This window comes from Lontra canadensis, unplaced genomic scaffold (genome assembly GCF_010015895.1).
Source record: "Lontra canadensis isolate GAN:19392208 unplaced genomic scaffold, GSC_riverotter_1.0 scaffold56, whole genome shotgun sequence".
NCBI lineage: Eukaryota > Metazoa > Chordata > Mammalia > Carnivora > Mustelidae > Lontra > Lontra canadensis.
In genome coordinates, this window is record NW_022631050.1 from 5,723,109 (window position 1) to 5,748,641 (window position 25,533).

At 41.2% G+C, this 25,533-nt stretch overlaps 1 pseudogene; it reads left to right on the forward strand.

The window, feature by feature from the left end:
• Positions 1 to 23,912, forward strand: part of LOC116878159 — a 37,839-nt pseudogene extending 13,927 nt beyond the window's left edge.
• The last annotated feature ends 1,621 nt before the right edge of the window (positions 23,913 to 25,533 follow it).

The following is a 25,533-nucleotide window of genomic DNA, read 5'->3' on the forward strand; positions in this document are numbered from 1 at the left end:
TGTTTTCTCCTCTGTCCTCATCCACCTCCACAAGGCACCATTCATACATCATTTAATTCAAATATATGTATCTAGTGCATACTCTATGGCAAGCACTGTGCTTAAAGCAGTATATGCAGCATTGAACATGATAGAACCAGGCCCATGCCCTCATAGAGCTTATAGTCTGGTGTCCACCACTCACCTCCAAAACTCTAAAGAGTCAGAGAATGCCATGTGGGCATAATACATTTTTATCTTTAAGCTCTTGAAAATGTAATACATTGATAAGGCAAGCCCAGGCTAATTCAGGAACATACAGAGGCTTGCTGTCTAGAGTTAAATAACAAGTCTGCAAATATTTTAATTTTCCCAAAGCAACTGAGAACTGATCAGTCCAAACGGATCCATTCTGAGGCATATCCAAGTTTCCTTTTGCCTGCCTTCAACATGGGCACCTGGACAGGCATCCTGACAGCCATCTCAAAATAGCCAAAGGAAGACTAACGGTGTCATGCAGCATCACTTCCTAAGGTCTCTCAGTTGCCTGCTTATGAGACACCCTTGTGTGAATTAGGGAAAGGTACCCCCTCAGGGCAGGAGCATTAGAAAAAAAGGCATCCCTTCCTCCCCAGCAGATGTAGCCCCACTCAGGGGTGCACAGCTGGATAAGAGGAACTCAGCCAAGATTTCAAACCCAGCATGCCCCCTCAGCATAGTTCCAGACCAACGCCCTGCTACCAGCACCCTGGCCCATGCACTGGGCAAAAAATACATTAGTGCATTTATATTGTATGTGTTTTAAATTATCCTTATAGCTAAGGAAAACAGTTTTTCTGTGAAATTACTGACCTATATGGAAATCCTTTCCTAAAACCCAGCATCAGCCGCAGGAACTTTAAACATGATTCAAAGGCATTAAACTTTTTCCAAGAATTCAACTTATTTCTGCCAAGTAACTCTGTAACTCTTCAAAACCTGTGACTTCAACTGAGCTCTGAGCAATTCAGAAATGGAAAATGAGCACAGTCTCTAGCCATGTGGTTTGGGACTAAAGCCTTACACCTCCCTGGACAAATATCAAGGTCAGTGTTCCCACAATTGCCAGTCATATCACTAAGGAAGTACAGTCTAGTAGTTTTTGAGTCTTTCAGAGTTTAGATTCTCAATAAGTCATTTTTCTCAAGTAGCAAGTCAAGAAATCCCCTCATCCTAGCCATATGATATATTAAAATAACCCACTCCCTCTACCCTTTGGGTTCAGCTACTTTCAAATAAACTATAAACTGGTAATAGTTCAAAGCACATGCATAAGGAAAACATACAAACTTAGTCATTTTTTCCATCACATCATTCAATAAACCTCACTTGAAATGTGGCCCTCATGGTAGCTGGGGTAGCCATGCCCCTTTGAGATCTAGATAGGACTAGTTTAAATCCCAGTCCTGGACCTGTGGAAAGTCCAGACTCTCCTGATATTTCTGCAAACTAGCAGGGCAGTGCTCGGAGCTCCTTTAGCTCTGATTCCAGGCTGCCTGGCCACCCATTCTGCCTCCCTGGGCTTGTTCTTTACCCTGGCCCTGGGGTGATTCACTTAGAACCAGCACTTTCATGTGAGACCCCAAGACAGGAACACAAGGCAACCATGGGAAGACATTACAGGGCTGCCCTACATAAGCCAACACTCATGTAGACAACCTGCTCTCAAAGGTCTCTCGGGCACTCAGCACTGGGCATATCTCACTACCCACACCCAGCATGGGTCTTGCTCATGCCTCTCCCTCCCTCTCCTCTCCCCTCTTTCCTGTCACCACCACACCCTAGGTCCAGATTTTCCATACAATTTGAGGTGAGCCATTCAGCCCCTCCTTCCCAAGTCACCCAAGCCCCAACTTCAAGTAAACCCTTCAAGGGGCTCAGCTGAACAAACAGGCCATGTACTCTTTCAACAGAGGCCTTGACTTACAGTTGTTTTTTTAACAACATTCACCATCCTTGAAGACAGCTGTGATTTCAAAAGAGCCATTTCTTTTTGCTTTTGATTTTCCAATGAATGATGCAATGGAAATCAGGTACTTGAACCTACTTCTTCAGCTTGAATAAACAGTCAAAACCTTTTTTCCCTCCCTTTTATTGCAGGTGTTTGGTCTATGGTCAATGCATTCAAATTTTCCAAGCTTAGAATAAGGTTTCCAAATCACTTACTGGCAGGTAGGCTACCCTTACCAGTTTATTGAGATAGCTACTTAGGTTTAAAGACAGAAAGAGTTTTAGTATAAAATCTCAGTCAGGCCATAGTCCAAGATCCGACAGGCCAATGTGGTTGACAAGCTCTGTGTTAGGCAGTCTATCTCAATGGCTCAGACCTCTTGGATGTTCAGTGGGTTAAAGGATGGGCCTTGTTCACTTTTGTGGTTCTTTGGCTGACAGTCATTTTGCTTTTTCCTCCAATTCTTCTCTGCCATCCCTACTCACACCTCATAAGCAGAAAGGGAACAGATTCTCTATTTTCTACATTCTCTGAAAAAATGAAAAGGAACACTCTCTTACCTTATATGAGTACATAGTCATACACATGCATACATAAGCATATATGCATATGTTTGTGTATATACCATTTTTTCATAGACTCCTAGAGCTCACCATAATAATACTAAACCCTGACAGCATATTAGAATTACCTCAAGAGCTTTTTCAAAAAGACTTGTGCTTGACCCAGACCAATTATATCACTGAAAGTAGGGCCTGGGCACCTGGAGTCCTTTTAAACTCCCAAGAAGTTTAAAAAGGAAGTCCTTTTTAAATTCCCAAGAAGACTGATTCCGAGATAGAGCCAGGATTGAGAACTCCATAGAGGTCTTCTAAGCCCTAGCTATTCAAGTCTGAATGGTAGAGCAGCATTGCCCCCTCCTACTGAATCAGCATCTGCATTTTAGTAAGATCCTGAATAGTCTACCTGCACACACCATTTCAGAAGCACTGCTCTGGTGGTTCTCTCATTTGATCATGAGGCCCCAAGACACTGGTGACTTCAGGGGTCATTCTGTCAACTGAAGACTCAAATGAGATCCTACTACACCCTTTATTTTCATTACATTAGTATTTTTCAGATTTAACCAATAGTTAAATAGTCCTCGAAATGTGTGTTATATAGTCTTTCTCAAGTTTATCACAACTCTCTCTGACTTGCCTCTATTTTTTTAAGCATCAAGTTTAAAAAAAACATTTAAGACTTTCAGAGGCTTCCTCTTCTGCTAGTAGAGGACAAAATGATTAGATGACATGACAAAAAATATTTCAGAAAGACCTGGTGGAGCGGTTGCGGAGAAAAAAATGGAAGGCATTTAACCAAATACCGGCACCTCAGCTGTGAATCCTCAGGTTGCAGAAGCTACTGATGCTGACAGGAGCACACACATTGCCTGTAAGCTAGCAAGGCTGTATCTTGTGACAAATCAGAACTCAGCATAGGGAAGACACCTAAGCCTTCATCTTGCATCTGAAAAAGAACATCTAAAAGGGTGGTTGTTCATAGGCTTGCAAATTTCATAGTTGCCTTTCCTGTGAGAACAGTCCACATCATGGACAAAAGAAATGAACAAAATTCCACAGATCCTTATAAGACAAGGTTTTATAGTCAGGATGGCCAACTAAACGAGGAATCTCATCAATCCTACAGCCTTAGGAACTTGCAGGATTCCCATTTCACCATGTTCCCGGCTCCACATTCCATCTCTGCACCCTGAACAGCTATTTCAAGCCCTCACACCCAACCCCCCAGAATCACATGGGCTCCACAAGAAAAGGTGACTCCCTCACAAACTTGAACCACTCTCCTCGACCCAGTCCTCATACTTTCTTCCATTCTGATTATGCTACTTGTTTGGGGGATGATTTTGATTCTCCACCCCAATCATGTGGGCTCAGGCTGCTTCAAGCAAACAGCTCTCCCCAGTGACCGTCCTATGACCCTTGTGTCCTGGAATGGTTGACTGACCCTCCAGTCCTGAGAATGGCATCAGGCCTTCAGGAATCCACAGGCCCAGGCCCAGGAGCACTTGCTCCTCCTTGGTTCCCTTGTCCCAATACCTTAAAACTCCTAGCAGTTCCACACTCTAAGTCTGCTGACAGAGCCCTAAGAAAAGGCCTCAGCTCTTGTAGGCTGAGCACTATCCCAGGGCCACTTCCTGCCCCGATATTTTTGCTGGGGTATTTTCCAGCATATTAAAACAGCTGCTTAGCTTCTCCATGCAGTTAAGGCTTTCATGACTGTGACTCTCTAGAGAGACAGAATGAGTAGTGTTTTGGTTCTCTGCCTGATGAAAGTGATCCACATCCAAGGACACATTCCTTATGCGATCTGCAAGGTTTTTCCAGCTATCTCTGGCAACAACGGACTCAAGAGCAGAAAACACCACTGCTAATAGCAAGGATTACAGAAGAGAGACTCTGCAACTCACAGCAGTCACACTATCAGGGCAAACATCCCTTTGCAAAGACATGGAGAAATTTTCTTCTAGCTCCTTGGCTGCCTGCTCTCATGAAGCCAACTGGAAGCCAGGCCGGGTTTGGGGCAGCACCATGGAAGGAGGCAGCAGCTGTTACAGGATAATTAAAGTCAGGCAAAATGCAGAGGCAGCCAGAAAGCTGATGTGAGGTCAAGCAGGACATGGATCAGCTCAGGCCTGTAGTTGCTGTTAGAGACCAATAGACAGGAATGGCTCATCTAAGCACTGTCCAAAGACAAGAAAACTCTAACCGAAAGGTTCTGACAAGTCTTCCTTCATAGAACCACCACGAGAGATCCATTCTCTCACTCTCAAGTGTTTCTACTGAGGTTTCCTTCTGGAAGGTTGAAGAATCCCTGTTTCTTGTTAGATGATTTGACTAACAGGAAATTACTTCCCTGGTTTGTGCCACACTGAATGGGTGAATAAATAGATGGGTGGATGCGTGGATGAAGAGAGAGAAGTAGGAACATGTGTATTCCACAGATGGAACCAGTTACAAGAATTTAGTTTAAGGCTGGGATTTACCACCCTCCACAAACTATCTCTGAAGACCACACTGACATTTGACTTTCAAGAAAGCCCCCAATGAGGCTAAGGGTGTGATCCTCATGGAGTGGTGCCAACAGCAATAGTAATAACAATAGGGATCATTTTTGTCAGAGAACTGCTGCTATGCACCAAGCATTGTGTCATACACTGTATTACACAGAACTCTTGTCTGTTCTGTCCAAAAAACTTTGAGAAGACTGTTATTTCAGAGAATGGATGTGATAGTTCTTCTGTAATGCATTTCAAGAAGTGTTTATAAACATATGTAATAATGATGGTTATAAAAGTGGTACCTGCGTGGTACAAATAAAACAGTGCTATTTAAGTGAAAAAAAAATTTGTTACTTGCTTTCTTCCATTCTGATTATGCTATTTATTTGGGGGATGATGCTGACAGGAGGACAGACGTTGCCTGTAAGCTAGCAAGGCCATATCTCGTGACAAATCAGAACTCAGCATAGGGAAGACACCTAAGCCTTCATCTTGCATCTGAAAAAGAACACCTAAAAGGGAGGTTGTTCATATTGACATAGGTGTGAAAAATGAAATGCCCACATTACACGGAGATCATTTTGAACCCATGACCAGGAATATTCCCGGACCCTCCCAGGGCAGAGAATGAACCAGGAAACATTCTCTTTACATCTGATTTACTATTTCTCTCAAACTTGCTCTTTTAGCTTCTTCAGCTTTACAACAGAAAACACAACTGCCACTACCACCCACATTTATGTACAATTGTATCATCCCTCATGGCTAACAATTACCCAGTCCTTGAAGGGATATGTAAGATGTCATTGGTAAAGGGCTAGAAAATGGAGGCTTTGAAAAAATTGACTGATATGTGGAGGAATTAACATAGTCTCATGGCCTTTGGACTGGAAAACAAATGGTTTTCCATTTGTCTACTGAGAAGTTGAACTGACCTATATTGTCATTCCTCTGTTTAAACTTAATCTCTTATGATTCAGCCTGCCACCTTGTAACAGTGCTACTTCCTGGTAACCTCCTATCCCTTGGAATTAGATTGCCTTTTGTTTTCCAGCATGGATCACAGGTACCTCCATGTCTTAATATACATCAATGATATGTTGGGTGTCAATCTTGACCCTAATTTACTGGAAATCAACTTCTTGCTTTACAGCATTCAGCTTCTCTAAAAGTCTCAGATCCTCCAAGCTTTAGCATAGAGATGGGAGAAGAAAGTTAAGATAGGCCTTGCATTTTATTATGCCTGTGAAGTGTTTTAGCAAAGCGAGGTATAAGCAAAAGCTCTCCCACCATAATGATCATACCATCATTTGTCAGGCCCTTTCCACGTATCAGAACCTTAAACCTGAACAACTTAACAAAGGTAATTATTCCTTAAATGGAGAAATTAAGATTCAGAGAGGTTAAGTAACTTGCCCAGTATCATTAAGCCAGTAAGTGACAGAGATATAATTCAAAATCAGATGTCTGGCCTCATGCTCGTGCATTTCCCACCATAATACATTGATTAAATACTCATTGTCACCTATTGCTATTTGCAATTTGAATTTGGTTGTGGAGGAGGGCATGGAAGTTATAAACATAGGATAGTATCCCAGAATTTCTCATCACTTCTGTGACTCACAGCACCTTATCCAAGTCACCTTGGATCCTCTATCAGTTGGGTGTACACTAAATCTGTTTTCAGCTTCAGGAGGTATTGAGGGCTCCATTAGAGCCCTCTGTCCCTGAGGAGGGAGGTCATTACCTGGGCCCTCTGTACTGAAGGATTTGTTACTCAGTCTGGCCATTACAGAGTGGAATGCATAGAAGTATTGCCCTTTATGCCATTCTGATAGGATTTTCTTGGCGAGAGCCTGCTCAAGCCTTAAGTAAGTTTCCTTCTCTATCATCTTCTGGCTGCAGAAGAGAGAAAACTAATTACTGCTAACATCTATCTTCTCCCAACCATGAGGATATTATACCGTTCTTCCCAGGTAGCATGGCAGAGTGGGACAGTGGCCCACTCAGTTGGACAAAACCCCACCTTGAAGTGACATCCTCCCCTCTGAACAAACTTCAGGACCCCTGTGATTTCACTCTGGGCTCTTCTAATTCAGATTTACCTGGTTCCTTCAGAGGATACCTATTCATTGTTGGATGTTTCCCCTATTTATTAAACAGAAAATAATATAAGTAAACAGATAAGATCATTTAAATTTATAATTAAGTGCCATTGATATAAGAAATAAGGTGACTAGATAGAGAATAACAGAGGATTCAGAAGGAGCTCCTTTAGACAGGTGCTCAGGAAAAACCTTCCCAAAGAGGTGATATTAGAGCAAAGACATCAAGGCTGAGAAGGAGTCAGTAAAAGAACATTCTAAGCAGAAGGAACAGGAAGTACAAAGCCCCTGAGGTAAACACAAGACTGGGCCATTCAGGGAAGAGTGACTGCAGCCCAGTGAACAAAGAGAGGATGGTCAATAGGAACTTAAAAAGGAAGACAAAGACCAGATCATAAAAGCTTCTGCAGGCCATGATTAGGAACCTGAATTTTATTTTTATGAAATAGGAAAATAATAGAGGATATAACCAGAGCAGTGATATGACTGGATTTAAATGTTTAAAATTCACTCTGGTGTGGGACACCTGTGTGGCTCAGTTAGTTATGTGTCTGCCTTTGGCTCAGATCATCATCCCAAAGTCCTGGGATCAAGTCCTGCATCAGGCTCTCTGCTCAGCACAGAGCCTGCTTCTCCCTCTGCCTGCCACTCTTGCTGCTTGTGCTCTCTCTCTCTGACAAATAAATAAATAAAATCTTTAAAAAATAATAAAATAAAATAAAATTCACCCTGGTGATGTAGGAAACAGTTTAACAGGGATAGAGGGGAAGATGAGAGACCAGGAAGGAGGGCCTGGACTAGTTCAGGAGGAGTTGATGGTAACTAGGAGGAAGAGATGACAGTAGAGATGGAAAGAAGAGGATTGACTAGGGATATATTCTTCAAATAGAACTGATAAGACTTGGTTATGGGCTGGAAGTAAGCGGCAAAGAAAAGAGGAAAATCCAAAATGACTTTTAAATTTAGGGGTTAAGCAACTGATGCTCTTTATTAATTATGGGAAAGAACCAGAAAAAAAAAATGGTGGAAATGGGGACAGGAAAATTTGCATGTAAAGATGCCTACTAGACTAGCAGGAAGTGGAGTTGCCAGTATATTGGGTTCATGATTCTGGGGCTCAGAAAATGTTTGGGCTAAAGGTATACATTTGGTACACATTTGGAAGGCAGCATAAAGTGGATCAAAGCCATACAATGAGAAAGGATAACATATCAAGAAAATGTAGACAACGATGAGGAGAAAATCTAGCACAGATCTTGGGCACGAGCTCATTTAGAAGTTGGATGGAAGACAGAAAAGTCCATCTTAATGATACACTGAGCAAGAGGAATGCACTTATTATAATCAGAAAACCACTTTATTCTTTTTCTCCACAACCTGTTCAAATCATCCCCTCAATGGAACTGATTGTTTCCTGCTCCTTAAATAAAATCAAAGGCAATTTTGTGACTTTCCTAGACATTCTTAAATAATAAAATGTCATCAAGTTACCTCTGGTCAGACACACATACACAAACACAATGTCATTTCAGTATCACAAGTGGTCCAAAGTAGTAACAACTTCCAAATCGATGAGTTGAAGCTTCTCCACCATTCCCCAGCTTGAGTGTGCTCCAACCTGGCTGCCTCTAGTGGGAAAATGGTATAGGTGGCTCTTTATGTTTTTCACCTCAAACCTTCAGCTCCATTTCCCACCTAAAACCTTCAACCTTCCTCAGGGTTGAAACAGACTGGAGAGGGAGAAAAGGTATGGGGCCAGAAAGATCTTAATTGACTTACAAACTAAACAAAGTTACTTAGGTTATTTAGAGCTTATTCTTATTTCATGGGACTATTTTGTGGCTTTTTCAGAGCTCCATTATATCAGGAAATCTTGGAATGAAGTTCCTTTGTTCTAAGTAAATGCCTCTCCCATGGCTGGTCACATTAAATCCTCCCCTCAGTACCCAGAATCTAAGAGTATATCTCCAGGGTTTGTTTATTTTTCCCCAAGCAGCTCTCTTGGGCCGATCCAAGAAAACCTTATACCTGCTTTCTATGCATGTACTATATAAGGTCTATGGGAAGCTCTGAAGCATCATTTGTCCAAAACTCTGGGAAAGCAGACATCCCCAACACAGCATCACCTCTTTACCCTGCCATTGGAGCAGCTAGCCAGCCACAGACTCCAGTCCTCTGTGCCCCCACTCTCCAAGTGCTCCCCAATAAAGCCCCTTTCACTAAACTGATTGAGAAGAAGAAGCACCCCACTGCTTCCCTACTGTGGGAGAAAACTTATATTACAGATCTCTAAAGTAATTTTCTCTCTAATTTCTTAAAAGAGGTTGGTATCTTCATCCTCTTTTATAAGGATGGATTTTTAATCAACTAACAGACATAAAACCTACTCTTCACCACCTCCTTTGCAAGTCCTAGCTAATCATCTCATTCTTTACTTTGAAATGTTGGAATCATCTGATTGTGTTGGGAAGAAAAAGCTGAAGACAAAATAGGATGAGTCCTGTTTTACAATCCTGGTACACAGAAAACCAAGAAGAAACAACAAGGGAGAAGAGAAAAACCAAGAGAACATGATGTGGCAGAAGCTAAAGTGTACTCAAATAGACAAATGTTGCTAAAAGGTAGAGTAAGGTGAAGACAAAGAAATGCTCACTGGAATTTGGAGCCTTGTGCGGTTTCATCCCAGTGTAGTGTTGTGGACAAGAGTTAAAGTGACACGTTAGATACTTCACCAGAATCTATTCTCCCTTCCTTCCTTCAGACAGAATCCTATTCCCAACTCCAATGTAAATCCTGATTGGTGCAAGCCAACCACTATAATCTACTTTCCTCTAGCAATATATTTAGGAATTGGAATGTGATATAATTCTAACAGAACATGACAGGAAGTTTGTTGGAAGATTTCTGTAAAGGTCTCTTTTTCCTTAAAAAGAAACATAAAGAAAATACAGCTTCTCTTCTTCCATTGGCTACTGTCATTTCTGCACGTGACACCTAGTTCTGCAGAAACCATCTTGAAACCAGCCTGAGGATAAAGCAATGCCAAAAAGAAGAGCAGACTCAAGAGAATTGCCACAAAGCAGAGCTAGAACTCACACCTGAAGCCTGGTCTATTATGTGGGGTTCTTGTTATTTAAATTCATAAATCCCCAGTTGATTCAGAATATTGTTATTTTTTTTGAAAGACTTCATTTACTTACTTATTTATTTGCGAGAGAGAGAACATCCTGCGGGAGGAGCAGAGGGAGAAAGAAAAGCAGAGCCCCATGACAGGCCCAAGCCCATGATCCCCAAGATCATGACCTGAGCCAAAATCAAAAGCTGGACATGCAACCAACTGAGCCACCCAGGCATCCCCAGTTTTCTGTTATTTAATGACAAAAGCATCCTAAAGCTAAAGAACAGTCTTTAAGGGAGATAAAGAATTAAAGGCAGAATGTAGGTAATTCTTTTGAGACGTTTTTCTGGGAAGAAAGGCAGAGATGGTCTGACATCTGAAGAGGGATGAAGGATCTAGTGTAGGCTTTTTTAAAGATGGGAGACACTATACCCAGTTTGTAAGTAAATGAGGATGATCCAGTGGAAAGGGGAAAGTGCAGAGCTGCAGGTATAAACACATTCTTGTCACCTCACTTAATGTACACAGCCACTCTTGGAGTCTCCTTCACTGACCTTGCAAATGCCCCAGTAAGGAAGAGCCACCAATTCTCACACTATTGTTTGCACTATCCAACTACAACTACTTGCGTATTCCCTCCCTGGTAATCTGTTGGTAGAATCCCTCCAGCCACCTCTGAGCTGTTTGTTTGTTTGTTTGTTTGTTTGTTTTTTGTCTGGACAAAAGTCAGTGGCTAATCCCTGCAGGACTGGGCTCTTTAAGAAAACTCTGGGCTCAAGTGAGGCTAGCAAGAGCCCAGCTTTTTAACTCTTGAGGTTATTCTAAAGGAACAGCCAATTCTCCAGACTTTTACTTCCCATCACAAAGAAACTCAAGAGGCTAAGCTACCCAAGAGCCTACCTTGCAGTTATTTGTTTATCCCCCAAGCTGAGCCTCCCCCTAAGCCACACTTCACTAAGGGTTCTAGGCAGAACAACTTAATGAAGCTTGTTGTTACTTAATCCCTCCCTCCTTCACATTCCTACTTTCTGGTTTGTTTTTTGTTTTTGTTTTTGTTTTTGTTTTTTTTAAGATTTTATTTATTTATTTGAGAGTGAGAGAAAGTGAGAGAGATCACAGAGGGAGAGGAAGAAGCAAATTCACTGCTGAGCGGAGAGCCTGATGCAGGGTTTGATCCTAGGACCCTGGGATCATGACCTAAGACACAGGTGGACACTTAAACAACTGAGCCACCCAAGCACTCCAGAACATTTCTACTTTCTAATTATAATTGCACAAAAGGGTATGCACCCATGCCTGCTGGAGAATATAGCCCCTCTCCTCAACTGTGGGAAGCCTGGTCCCCAACTCTCTCCCTTTTCTAGCCACCTGAATCATATGCAAACTAACTCAGGCTATAGGGCCTTTCCCCAGGGGAAAAAAATCATTCAGTCCCAGCTGGGGCTTGCACTATATCAGATACTTTTACTGATCAACTAAATGGTGATCCAAAAGGGCATTGTTATAAAGTATTTCCAGTAAAAGTATAAAAACAATGCAAAGGACCAAGTCAAGAACAACGTTGATTTGCCTTTCTATTGCTTCCTGTCCAGAGTAATGATTTGTTCCGCATTTTACTTCCCCTACTCAGTTAGCAGTAAAACAAGATATGTAGCCTAAAACATTTAATACCCATGCTATGGGGTACCATTAGCTACAGTCATATAGAAACACCTGGTAAAGCCAGACAACTGGGTTTCACTTCCTTATGAAATTTCAACAATTCGTTAACTAAAACATTACAACTGACCAAGATATTTTAAATATCTAAAACTAGCTCCCTCTGTTGATTAAATTCAAATTGATTTACTAGTTCTTATTTTATCACATTTTCTTACTAATTTAATTTTGGCTAAAATACAGACTGTGTTTAAGTAAAAAGAAACAAGCCAGCCAAACACTCATTTTTAAAATCTCCACACTTACCTGTAATCACTAGGAATAAAACTTTCCACTTAGAACAATAACATAAACTAAGCCACACTTGAAATTTTTAATGATTTTGGAGTAAAGTATTTTAATACTGAATTTATGTGTTTTCCAGGCTTATTATATTAAAATCTGCACCTGTACATTCTTTAAGAATTAGCTGCCTCATATCATTTTTCAGAATAAGGCAGTTATTAATTAATTATCTTGTAATGGTCTTCCTCTTGTTGATAAGTCCTTGCAATGACATCAATGATATCTGGTTGTAAGAGACTTCTTTTGGGATTCTTCTCTGAGAACTGCCCTTTCCTATGGGGGTAATTTCCATAGGTATATTCCTATTGATTTCATATTCCTGGCCACATTTGATTGGCCCAAGGATAGATACCTGGCCAAGCCAGGCTGATCAGATTGTCTGTTATGGAAATTTAGAATTGGATATAGCCATTCTATTTAGGCTATATGGATACTGAAGAGAATGGATGAGAGGCTGAGCAGACAAAAAAGCAAAGGAAAGAAGAGAATGAAGCACGCTCTCAGAGAGAACAGAAATAAAAGACCACAAGACCTCACAGAGAGACGTAAAGAGGAAGAAACAACTTGGTTTCTGGTGGCTTTCCAGAATCCAATCTGGTGCCTCATGAGGCTCTCTCTAGACCTTTGGTTCAGTGAAACACGTAGTCTTGTGTCTCTTTTTAGCATATGCAAGTTTGAGGGAGTTTCTAGAACTCTGAATTAAGTCTTCTCTGAAATAACCTCAGAGCCTGCTAAATTATGGAGAACAACTGGCAACAACAATAACACTAAATTTCCACAGTTTATGCTTGCTGAGTTCTTGAATCTGCTCTTGATGTGTTAAGCACCTATATAGACTGAATAATGCTTTCAAATGTTTTGACTACAACATACAGAGTAAAGTCATCAAAATGGTGAAATGAGAGTTTTCTATCATCTTCTCCCTAAAGAACACTGACTCTGACAGTCACCCATGGACAAGAGTGCCTTTGTGAAAGTCCAGGAATCCAATGGAGAAGTTCCAGCACACTGTTGGAGCAAAAAAATATCTGATGTTGGACACACTGGAGAGAAAAAGACGAAAGAGTTTCTCTTTACCCATTTCACCCCTCCCCCAAGGCAGCACATCTCAGTCCCAAGAATGACCTACTCAGCCCATGATTTCTCCCACAGGAGATAGTGAGAGTGTGTGACTAAGTGTCCAGCATCCCCAGATGTCCATGATGCTGCCAAAGGGACCCACTTCTTTTTCACCCCTCCAGAATACTGAGGAGTACTGCATGACCTGGGAGTCGGGTTGGGGGAGATTGGGTTAGAGAGTGGCTGGAGACCAGCAGATAGGGCTCTGGAAGAGCATCAAAGGGACAGAGATTTTATTAACTGTGTCATGTATTCCATCAAGAAGACCAAGTAGGAGCTCCTGGGGATGCCCCAAGTGGCCTGCAGGGACCCACAACAAAGCTCAACATGCCCCACCCACATACACCCACATCCTATGGCCAGCTCCCTGTGTGTGTCCTGAGGGGCACTTAGAGTGAGCTTTTGCAGAAAGCTGGCCAAGCCCTGCAGGATTAGGTGAAAGTAAACTTAAGCATTCAGCACCAACCCAGGGAAAGCAAAGGGGAAGCTGTCAGCACCCAGCCTGGCTTTGTATAAAATCTTAAGAATCCCACCCACTTGCAAGAGGGAAAAATAAATATGAAGCAGGGATATCCATAGAAAAGATCTGAGAAAGCCTCAGAATCCTTAATAGGCCTGACAAAAGGTATTTCTCTCCCAAAGCCATTCAGTAAAGGCTAAAGTGACTGTTTCTTCAGATGTGAAGGCAGTAATGCAAGACTTTGGAAAACATTTTAAAAAATCAAGGAAACATAACACTAGCAAAGAAAAACAGTAAGTTTCCAGGAACTGACCCCAAAGAAATGAAGAACTATGATTTGCCCAATAAAGAATTAAAAATAGTTGTTTTAAGGAACCTCAGTGAACTAAAGAAAATACAGAAAGACAATTCAACAAAATCAGGAAAACAATACATGAACAAAAGGAGAAGTTTAACCAAGATAGAAATCATAGAAAAGAACAAACAGGAATTCTAAGAATTAAATAATTTGTATGAAAGAATACAATGAATGAAATGAAAAACACAATAGAGGGCATCAAGAGCATACTGGATCAAACAAAAAGAATATGTGAAGTAGAAGACAGGTCATTTGAAATTATACAGAGGAGGGGCACTTGGCTGGCACAGTCAGAAGAACATGTGACTCTTGACCTCAGGGTTGTGAGTCAAGCCCTATGTTGGGTGTAGAGATTACTTAAAAAAATAAAAACTTAAAAAAAAGAAAAGAAACAAATTATTCAGAGGAGAACAAAAGAAAAAAGAATGAAGAATGAAGAAAATCTAATGAAATATGGAACAGCATTAAGAAAAAATTCTGTGCATTGGTGGGAGTCCCAGAAGAAGAAAAGAGGGAGAAAAGGGAAGAAAATTTATTTAAACAACTGACTGAGAACTCACCAAACCTGGGGAGAAATTTAGACATACAAGTTCATGAAAATCATAGGTTCCCAAAATATTTCAATTCAAAAAGATTTTATTCAAGACATATTATAATAAAATATTCTTTTTTTTTTTAAGATTTTATTTATCCATTTGACAGATCACAAGCAGGCAGAGAGGCAGGTGGAGGGCAGGAGAAGCAGGTTCCCTGCCTAGCAGAGAGCCCGACATGGGGCTCAATCCCAGGACCCTGAGATCATGACCTGAGCCGAAGGCAGAGGCTTAACCCACTGAGCCACCCAGGCACCCCATAATAAAACATTCTAAATTCAGAGACAAAGTGAAAATTTTAAAAGCAGCAAGAGAAAAAAAAAAATTCCTCACATACAAGGAAATTCCCATAAGACTATCAATGGATTTATCATAAGAAACTATGAAGTCAAAGAGAAAGTGGGATGATATATTCAAAGTGCTGAAAGAAAAAAAAAACTGCCAACCAATAATACTTTACCCATCAAAGCTGTCCTTTACAAATGAAGGAGAGAAAAAGATTTCCCCAGACAGGCAAAAGCTGATTGAGTTCATCATCTCTAGAATAGCCTTACAAGAAATGCTGAAAGGAGTTCTTCAGGTTGAAATGAAAGGGCACTATTAGTAACATGAAAACATACAACATGCTGGTAAAGGTAAGTATGTAGTCAAATCTAATACCATAATATAGTTAAGTGCTAGCCATTAAACTCTAAGTATAAAGGTTAAAGGACCAAAGTATTAAAAATAACTATAATAATTTATTGTATATACAATATAAAAAGTTATAAATTGTGACATCAAAAATATAAAATGGGAGAAGTGAAAGAATCAAGTTTTTATATATAATCAAAGTCAAGCTGGTATCAGCTTGAAGTGGTATGTTATAGCTATAAGATGTTCTATTTATTTATCTAGAATGTTTTATGTAACCCCCATAATAACTACAAAACAAAAACCTACAGCAGATACACAAAAAATAGACAGGAGGGAATCAAAGCACACCATCATGGAAAACCATCAATTCACAAAAGAGGAAAAAAGGAACAAGTGAACAAAACAGCCAGAAAACAATAATGTGGCATTAGTAAGTCCTTACCTATCAAATTTAAAATAACTAGTTTAAATGTAAATGCATTAAATTCTCCAGTCAAGGGGTGCCTGGGTGGCTCAGTCATTAAGCATCTGCCTTCAGCTCAGGTCATGATCCCAGCGTCCTGGGATTGAGCCCCGCATCCGGCTCCCTGCTTGGCGGGGAGCCTGATTCTTCCTCTCCCACTCCTCCTGCTTGTGTTCCCTCTCTGTCTGTGTCTCTCTCTATCAAATAAATAAATAAATAAAATCTTTTTAAAAAATTCTCTAATCAAAATGCACATGGAACACCCAGGTGGTTCAGTCAAGCATCCAGCTCTTGATTTCCACTCAGATCATCATCATCTCAGGGTCAAGAGATCAAGCCCCACGTCAGGGCTCTGTGCTGAGTGTGGACCCTGCTTAGGATTCTCTCTCCCTCTCTCTGTCTTCTCCCCAGCTAACATGCTTTCTCTCTCTCTTAAAAAACAAGAAAGGGTGCCTGTGTGGCTCAGTCAGTTGAGACTGTGACTCTTGGTGTTTGACTCATGTCATGGTCTCAGGGTCACAGGATGGAGTGCCACATTGGGCTCCACATTCAGCATGGAGTCTGCTTGGGATCCTCTCTCCCTCTCCCTCTGCCCCTCCCCCATCAAATAAAGAAATAAATCTTTAAGGAAAAAAATGGCACAGAATGGCTGACCAGATTAAAAAAAACAACAACAAGATCTGACTTAGATGCTGCCCGTGAAAGACTCACATAAGCTTTAACAACACACATAAGCTCAAAGTGAAAGATGGAAAAAGGTTTTCCATGTAAAGAGAAACCAAAAGAGAGCAGAAACAGCTATCCTTAACATCACACAAAACAGACTTTAAGTCAAAAACTGTAACAAGAAACAAAGAAAATCATTGTATCAAAAAGTTACAGTTCACCAAAAAGATGTAAAAATTCTAAATGTATAGATAACCTTTTTAAAAAGCCAGAAAAGGACACCTGGGTGGCTCAGTCAGTTAAGCGTCTACCTTTGGCTCAGGTCATGATCCCACGGTCCTGGGATTGAACCCCTCATTGGGCTCCCTGCTCAGCTGGAAGTCTGCTTCTCCCTCTCACTCTGCCTGCCATTCCCCCTGTTTGCGCTCGCCCTCTCTCTCTCTCTCTCTGTGTCAAATAAATAAATATAATCTTTAAAAAAAGAAAAGAAAAAGAAAACATAGGGAAAAATCTCCTTGACATTGGTTTTTGTGATAACTTTTTGGATATGACATCTCAAGCAATGAAAACAAAAATAAATAAGTGGGACTACATAAAATTTAAAAGATTCTGCGTAGTAAAAGGAATAAATGAAACAAGATGGGATCAGGAGGGAGACAAACCATAAGAGACTCTTAATCTCACAAAACAAACTGAGGGTTGCAGGGGGTCTGTGGGGGTAGGAAGAGGGTAGTTGGGTTATGGACATTGGGGAAGGTATGTGCTATGGTGAGTGCTATGAAGTGTGTAAACCTGGCAATTCAAAGACCTGTACCCCTGGGACTAATAATACATTATATGCTAATAAAAAAATTAAAAATTATATTAAAATAAGAAAAAAAAGATTCTGCATAGTAAAAGAAACAATCAACAAAATGAAAAGGCAATGTATAGGAGAAAATATATAAATAACTCATACAACTCAATCTTAAAAAAAAATAATAATAATAATCTGATTTTAAAATGGGCAAAGAACCCAAAGAGACACTTTTCCAAAGAAGACATACAGATAGCCAAGAGGTACAGCCAAAAGATAGATATCACTAATAATTACCAGGGAAATGCAAATCAAAACTACAATGAGATAACATCTTACACCTGTTAAATGTCCATTATCAAAAAGACAAAATGTAACAAGGGTTAGCACCATTATGCACTGCTGGTGGGAATGTAAACTAGGACCATCACTGTCAAAGACAGTGTGGAGGTTCCTTTAAAAAATCAAAAATAGTACTACCATATGATCCAGTAATTCCACCTCTGTGTATATATTCAAAAGAAGTGAAATAACTATCCTTTTTTTTTTTTTTTTTTTAAAGAGGTTGGGAGAGGAGCAGAGGGAGAGGGAGAGAGAGAATCTTGAGCAGGCTCCACGCCCAGCACAGGGCCCATGAGGCTTGATCTCACAATCTGGAGAGCATGACCTGAGCCAAAATTTAAGAGTTGGATGCTTAACCAACTGAGCCATCCAGTCACCCCTGAAATCCCTGTCTTAAAGAGATATTTGTGTCCTCATGTTCATTGCAGTTTTATTCATAATAGCCAAGACATGGAAGCATCCTAAATGTCCACTGATGAATGAATGGATAAAGAAAATAGAGACACACACAGAAACACACATAAACACACACATACACACATACAATGGAATATTATTCAACCACAAAGGGGTGCCTATGTGGCTCAGTCAGTTAAGCATCTGCCTTTGCTCAAGTGATCCCGGGCTCCTGGGATCGAGCCCCCAGAGCAGGGAGCCTATTTCTCCCTCTACCTCCACCCCCACCCAGGCTCTAGAACTTGAGCTCTCTCTCTCAAATGATAACTAAAATCTTAAAAAAAGGAAAAAGGAACTGGAGAAAATCAAAATAAAATTTAAAAGGTAAAGAAAAATAATGTGTAAGGCAAATAAAACAGTAGAATGTAAAACTATAGAAATAAAAAACTATAAAAATCATCATTTGGTTTTATGAAATATTTAGCAAAATTCAAAGTTAGCTGAATTTTATAAGTAAAATCACAAATGAGAAAGAAAACAATTTTTTTTTAACTTAGGAAGAACTGGGAAGCCTGGGTGGTTCATCCATTAAGCAGTCAACTCTTGATTTCTGCTCAGGTCATGATCTCAGGGTTCTGAGATTGAGCCCTTTGAGAGGCCCTGTGAGAGGCTCTGCTCTAGGCATGGAACCTGCTTAAAATTCTCTCTCTCTCTCTCCCCCACTCTAAAATAAATTTAATTAGTTAAAGAAGACCTATTACTTATATTCTATTAAATGGAATGTTCAACAGAAAATTTGTAACTGGGGGCGCCTGGGTGGCTCAGTTGGTTAAGCATATGCCTTTGGCTCAGGTCATGATCCCAGGGTCCTAGGATGGAGTCCCACACATCAGGCTCCTTGCTCAGTGGGAAACCTGCTTCCCCCTCTGCCTGTGGCTCCCCCTGCTTGTGCTCACTCTGTCAAATAAATAAATAAAATCTTTAAAAAAAAAAAAAAAGAAAATTTGTAAGTAGTTATACTAGTTTGTATAGTTTCTGATAAGAACTTTTGCTCTAACTTACCTTTGTTTCTCTTTGTATAAAGACTTTGTAAAAGTCTCTTTGTAAAAGACTGCCTTTTTTTTTTTTTTTTTTTTGAGAGAGACAGTGCATGCGAAAACCTGGTGGTGGGGTAAAGGGAGAGGAAGAAGCAGACTTCCTGCTGAGCAGGGAGCCTGGGCTCCATCCCAGGACCTCAAGATCACAACCTGAGCTGAAGGCAGACACTTAACCAACTGAGACACTCAGGCATCCCTATGTATCATTTCTAAAATATTTTGTATCTTCCATTCTATCTCAGGTTTTCCTCTACCTTCTTGAAAATATGGAGTGTATTTATAAAAGCTGTTTTAATATCTTTGTCTTCTCATTCCATCATGTCTGTCATTTCTGAGACTGTTTCTATTGATTGACTTCTCCCTCACTTATGGATATTTTCCCACTTCTTTGCATACCTGGTAATTTTTTTTTTTATTATTGGATGCCTGACATTGTGAATTTTATCCCTCTGGTGCTAGATTCCATTGAATTTCCTCAATTAGTTTTGGATTGTGTTCTGGTGTAATCACGTCACTCAGAATCAGTTTGTCCTTTTCAAAGCCTCCTTTGAAGCCAGAGGAGTCTTTAATTTAGTCTATGGCTAATTTAGCCTTACTACTAAGAAAACAGCTCTCTGAGATAACTCCCCAATGCCTTGGAAATTATGAGATCCTTCTACTCTGGCAAGAAATATTCCCAGCTCCATGGGAGCTTCAGGAATTGTTTGATTTACAGCTTCAGGGTGATCCTTTCCATGCCTCAGGAGTTTCCACTTACAAATGTGCAGATCACTCAACCAAAGACTTAAGGGGGTCTCTCTGTAAATATCCAGAGCTCTCTCTTTGTGGTTTCCTCCCCTCCTTTACTCAGCCCCATAAGTTCTAGCTGCACTGACCTCTCAGAACTCCCAATTTATATTTATAGCCTGGAGCATTAGTTCCTTTTTCCCTGCACTGAGTCTATCCATGCAGTATACTGAGTCAATTGTAAAACTCACCTCATTTGCTTTTCATCTCTCAGGGATCACAGATTTGTTCTACCTGCTGTCCACATTCCAAAAACTATTATATATTTTGTCCAGCATTCTAGCTGTTTAAGGCTGAAGGGTAAATCCAGTCCCTATTATACTCTATCATGTCTGGAAGCAAAGTCAGTACATTTCTTCCTTTTTTCTTTTTTGATTTTATTTATTTATTTGAGAGAGAGAGAGAGAATGTGCAAGAGAGAACAAAGTTGGGGTAGGGGACAGAGGGAAAGGAACAAACAGGCTCCCATGCAGGGCTCGATCCCAGAACCCCGGGATCATGACTTGAACAGAGGCAGATGCTTAACCAAATGAACCACCTGGGTGCCCCTAAGTCAGTTCATTTCAATCAAAAACAGAAATCAGACAGAAGTCACCCCTTTTATTTAATTTATGGCAATTGTTACTAGCACAAAAGAAAAAAAGAAAAAATATCAAGGTGACACTATTACGTATTTAGCAAATTCAAACAAACTACTTATATTGTGCCAAGACTTTTTCTGGTCTTGCAAGTCTCAGTGTGGTTCTTTGAGAGTTGTAGTTAAGAATAAAATGTTTCAGCCCTCAATAAACAGGAGAGCTTGATGAATCTATGTAAAGAAGCCAGTGAGACAATGATCCACACTTTTCTGCCTATTCCAATCAATGCTTAGTTATGAAGTTACAATCATGCTGCCCTCTTACATTTCATTACCACTAAAGATCCTTTATGTCATATTTTTCTTATTTTTAAATGTATGCTATTTCTGCATGTTCACTATAGAAAAAATTAGAACATACAGGTAAACAAAAATAGAATAAACATTCACCAAAGTTTGCATACAGATTGCAGGAGATAACAATTAAAATACCATATTCCAAAACACTAAAACTCCTTGGTGAATTTTAATAAAATAAAACTAGCAAGAATATGGAGGTACCTGGGTGGCTCACTCAGTTAAGCATCTATCTGCCTTTGGCTCAGGTCACAATCCTAGAGTCCTGGGATGGATCTCGAGTTAGGCTCCCTGCTTGGTGGAGTCTGCATTTCCCTCTCCCTCTGCCCCTTTAAAAAAAAAAAAAAAAAGGAAAAAAATGACAAATGAAATTGAATCAAGATCCCAGAAATATACTCAAAATATCAGACGACAAGCACCTACAGTACAAAATAAGTAACACATATGAAACATTAAGTAATAAATCTTGGGAAATGGCTTAATAATAAGTCTTTAATACCCACAGTTAACTATTTAAAGCTGCAGATGTGTTAAAGAATCAAACATTTTTAAATTTTTATTTTAATGGATGATAGATAAATTTATGGCTATTAAGGAAAAATGAAATGCATTTCTATTATAAGATAGATATATTTTATAGAAAGATATATACAAAAACCTCAGCACAATGAAATGGAATAGGACTCCACCACAAATAACACAGACTGTAGAAAAATATATACAAGGCAAATATGATTGAAAAAGTTCATTAAAAGTATAAAGATTTGAGTCTTATATAAAAGAGAAGGTCTCAGGACTCATCACAAATTTAAATATTTTTTAAGTATTGTTATTGACCAGACCTTGGGAATAAATACACCCAGATATTGCATTTGCATTTCAAATTGGTCCAATGTCTCTAAGTACCAACTGGCAAGCTACAAAGCTGTTTACACATCTGACCTAATAATTTCACTTCTAGGAATATAGTACTAGGAAATCTGCATTCTGGGCAAAAGTTTTTATGGTAGTATGGTCTTGAATAGCTTAGACAAACAAAACTTAGAAAACTTCAAAACCTTTGAGATGCCAAAAACCAGAGTTAAGGAAATAATTACTCTAAGATATTTAACACAGTGGAATAATATACACAATACTAACAATTTTAACCATCTATTGAGCAATTGCTATGTGCCAGGTACTGTGTTGGTTGTCTTGAGTATTCTATTTTGTATTTGCATTTAATTGCTTAATAGTCTCTACCTTAGATAGATAGCTACAGATGGAGAAATCAAGGCTCAGAGAGATTACGTAATGGGCTCACGTTTGCAGTTACTAATAGGAGACGATTCAGATCTGTCTGCTTCAAAACCTTTCAAAAACTCCTTCCACTTTATCATGGAGTTGCAGGATCCAAATAGGGCAAATCCCAACGTTCATAGAAAAAAATCAGGAAACATAAACCTTTGAGGACACAGGATATAGTATTTCAAAACTATATCATCTGTTGCTGATCCTTCCAGAAAGATTTGTAATTGTGATTACAATACAAATTTTCAACACTGCACTTTTTAAGAACCATGTTTTAGTTGATGTAATATCATTTTCAGTCAAAAGTTTCATGCACTTGCCTTGGTCGTCCTTCCAAACCCTTTCTCCATACCTTTTTCCTGTCTCCTTGACATGCTTGTTGTCACAAACACTTCCTCTTGTTCCATCAATTCCTGCCAGTCTCCTACCTTCTCTCACCTCTTCCACCCCTCTCCCATGCCTTCCCTGAGAAGAGGCCCATCTCTCTGCTGTGGAAGGGACCAAGCCCCTCTCTCCAGAGTTGGGAAAGAAAATTCTAAACTGTTCAAACAAGTGGTCCTAAAAGCTCATTCCTGAGTGCTAAATAGAGCAGAAAGATTCTGAAGAAGGTGAATCCTGCAACTTCAGGAGACCACTTCCCAAAGAGGAGACTGAAGTCCAAGGAGCAGCCACACCAGGAGTGATCAGAGGAATGATATATAATAAATTTAATTTTTCTCTACTGAAATACAATAAATATGTGGTTTCCATGAGTTTTATTTTATTTTACAAATTCTGAGATAAATGTAGAAATATCAATATTGTCATCATGCTGTCACTAACCTGTACATGTGTTGCTGATTAATGTAATTGCATCACCAATTACAAAGGGGCCCAGGATGCCTTCACTACATGGAAGGCATGAATTTAAAATGCAACTGGTGGGAGAAGAACTCTAGATTTTTAAGCAGTGTCATCAGGAAAAGCCTCACATGCAGAATACTTCAGTGATTGATAATGCAAGAGAAAGGAGAGAATCTATCTACATTTACGTAGGACTGTTCACAGGACAGAGACAGGACTTGGTGACTTCAAATCTCTGGAAAAGTGCACCTTATAGAGGAGAAATTCACACTCTCTCACACCCCAGAAGAAGCAAAGGGCACCCACATACACACACACACACACACACACACACACACCCTGGACTATACTCAAGAGATACAAACAGGAAATGGCTTTGTCTCCTACCAGTGTCTTTTAACCTTGCCTTTTTACTACCCTAGACAACCAACATCCCAGGATGATCTTGAAGTTTTCCAGGGCCTCCAAAGCTTATAGAATAGCTTCATCTGGGGCCATTAAAGAAACAAAACAAAACAAAACAAAAACAGTCCATAGTGAACAACAACAACAACAAAACAAAAAGCCTCACATCCAGTTCAATACTTCCCACACCTCAGGCCCTATCTGTGGCATGTGTAGTCTGCAGTTCCTCTAGCTCCGTCGTCCACCCCTCCTTGCTCCTGCGGGATTGGGTCAGGGGGAAGGGAAAGGTCTTTTAACCTAGGCTGGTACAGTCTGTGATCTCTTGACTATAGGTGGACCGATGTTCAAGGGTTAGGTCTTTTTTCCTTGCCTTTTCTTTCTTTTTTTCAGGCCAAGAACAGCGCTGGGCCCCACCTGGCAGGAGGACCCCCTCAGCGGAAGCTAGGGGCTCGGCCCACAGCCAAGGGGTAGTGGTGGGTGGCCATCTCCACATAGGAGGGGCGGCGCTGGGGAGTCCGGCACCCCGGGGCATGCATGCCCTTAGGTCCTCAGAGAAGACTTTCTCAGAGGGCATGTCACCTCCACCGACTGTCCCGACCAGCGGGAAGGCATTCAGAGGCGTCCGGGCGTAGGGCGAGGGAGCGGTATGGGCAAGCACAGGGCCTAGCCCTGTGCTGCCACAGTCTCGTCCACTTGCCTCTCTCGGCCCCTCGAAGTCCCACTGAGCATCCCGTGTTGCCTGGATGTTCGCTTTTCGGGCAGGAAGAGAACCCAAGCGTACACACACATAGGCCACAGGGTAGATCTCAAAGATGGCCAAAGCGCCACGTGGCTGGCTCTGCCCGCCATCATTACTCACGCGGCCGCAGGCAACGCGGCAAGGGCGACACGCCGCGGTGCGCCCGGGAAACAGCAGGACCACGAGGCAGCTCCCAGAAAACGACCGGTGTGCCACCCTTACCTACTCCACCCGGCTCCTCCAACGCTCCACCACCGCCGCCGCCTCAGCCGGTAGCGGGAAAGCAGAAACCACGCCTCCGCTCAGCCTCCCTCACCTGGGCACGCCCTAGGCCTCTAGCGCCCGAGGGCCACCACAGAGGGCCAGGACAGACACGCGCCTGCGCCAAGGCTGCGCGTGCAGCTGCACAGCCCTCGCCGCCACACACCGCCCGGAGGGCGACGCGCGGTGCGGAGGCCCAGAGAGAGCGCTGCGAACCAGGAGGCCACGGAGGCAGAGGGCGCCCGACTCACCACCCCCACTCGCCGCCTATACCCGCAGCCCCACCTCCTCCTTTCACGGGCTACCAGCATGGGTAGCACAAGGGAGGAGTGGTGGGCAGAGCGGGAAGAGCAGCACCATTGGCCTGAATGCTGGTGCCAACTGTGGTGTGGCTTAGGCCCAGAAGGGGAGAGTGTCATGACATCCATGAGTACTTTATGAGTACCCTAAATGCTAGGTCTTCAGAAGGGAAGCATTTGTGGGTTCGACAGAGGGCCCCCTGGTACGTTTGCAGTGCATGGTACCCCGATGTGGGTGATGTATTCTCTCACTAATTTATTGTAATCCATCCTCTTGGCTCCTAACCCCAAGAGGGAACCCGCACCTTGTCATACTGCTAGAGTCCTGGCAGTAACCCTGTGGGAGAGGATCCCATCAAGGCGCATCCTTTACTGCACAGTCCACTTCACTTCATATACTTACCCTACCAAACTGTTGCCCTCTCTCATTGACCCTCCATCAAGGTCTGCTCTAGCCTGCTTTCTTCTTTCAAAATTCTCCAAGCAAGAAGAAAATACCAATGTTTATTTCACTAGGACCAGCCCTAACCCCACCACCACCTTCCACCTCACTTCAGGGTCTATATTTCAGGCTTCCCCAAAGCTCTCCTAGCCCATAGCTCTGTCTCCATGGAAGCACAGGAGCTGTGATTACTTGTCAGCCCATCACTTAATCACATCACATCCTTATTTCAGATTCTGAAATAAGCCACCTTTGAAATTCTAGTTTCCTATGAGGCTGGAGGTAAATGGCAGGCTGATAGACAAAGGCCAGCTCTGTCATCTTTTTAGAACCCCTGAAGGTATGTATAAT